The following is a 1,324-nucleotide window of genomic DNA, read 5'->3' on the forward strand; positions in this document are numbered from 1 at the left end:
TAGAAGGGCAGTGCCAAAAAATGTTCAAATTACCACACAATTGCATTCATTTCCCATGCTAGCAAGGTAATGCTCAAAATCCTTCATGCTAGGCTTCAACTGTATATGAACCAAGAACTTCCAAATGTGCAAACTGGATTTAGAAAAGCCAGAGAAACTGGAGATCAAATTGCCAACATTCATTGGATCATCGAAAAAGCAAGAGAATTCCAGAAAAATGTCTTTTTCATTGACTACACTATAGCCTTTGACTGTGTGGATCACAACAAACTGTGGAAAATTCTTAAAGAAATAGGAATACCAGATCACCGTACTTGCCTCCTGCAAAACCTGTATGCAGGTCAAGAAGCAACAGTTAGAACCAGACAGGGAACATTGGTTCCAAAGCAACAATTTGGACTGGTTCCAAATTGGGAAAGGAGTACATCAAGCTTCTATATTGTCACCCTGCTTATTTGACTTATATGTAGAGTACATCATGTGAAATGCTGGGCTGGATGAAGCTGGCATCAAGATTGCTGAGAGAAATGTCAATGATGTCAGATATGCAGCTGACACCACCCTAATGGTAGAAAGTGAAGAGGAACTAAAGACCTTCTTGATAAAAGTGAAAGAAGAGTGTGAAAAAGCTGGCTTAAAGCTCAACATTCAAGAAACTAAGATCATGGCATTCTGTCTCACACTTCATTGCAATATATGGGGAAATAGTGGAAAAAATGACAGACTTTATTTCCAAAATCACTGCAGATGGTGACTGCAGCCATGAAATTAAAAGATGCTTGCTCCTGGAAAAAGGAGTTATAACAAACCTATACAGAATATTAGAAAGCAGAGACATCACTTTGCCAACAAAGTCTATGTAGTCAAACCTATGGTTTTCCCAGCAGTCATGTACCAGTGTGAAAGTTGGACCATAAATAAGGCTGAGCGCTGAAGAACTGATGCTTTTGAACTGCGATTCTGGAGAAGATTGTTGTGAGTCCCTTGGAACACAAGCAGATAAGGAAAGTCAGTCCTAAAGGAAATCAACCCTGAATTTTCCTTGGAAGGACTGATGATGAAGCTGAAGCTCCAGGACATTGGCCGCCTGATGTGAAGAGATGACTCATTGGAAAACACCCTGATGCTGGAAAAGATGGAATCAGGTGGAGAAGGGTACAAAAGAGGACAAGATGGTTGGATGGCATCGCTGACTTAATGGACATGAGTTTGAGCAAACTCCAAGCGATAGTGAAGGGCAAGGAACCCTGGTGTGCTGCTGTCCATGAGGTTGCAAAGTGTTGGACACAACTCAGTGACTGAACAACAGCAACCTATATCTATA

At 41.0% G+C, this 1,324-nt stretch overlaps 1 protein-coding gene across 1 annotated transcript in view; it reads left to right on the forward strand.

Moving 5' to 3' along the window:
- Positions 1-1,324, forward strand: part of LOC104982649 (multidrug resistance-associated protein 4-like) — a 350,332-nt gene that overhangs the window by 335,508 nt on the left and 13,500 nt on the right.

The sequence above is a fragment of the Bison bison genome, unplaced genomic scaffold, assembly GCF_000754665.1.
Source record: "Bison bison bison isolate TAMUID 2011002044 unplaced genomic scaffold, Bison_UMD1.0 scf7180017864535, whole genome shotgun sequence".
NCBI classification, from domain to species: Eukaryota; Metazoa; Chordata; class Mammalia; order Artiodactyla; family Bovidae; genus Bison; species Bison bison.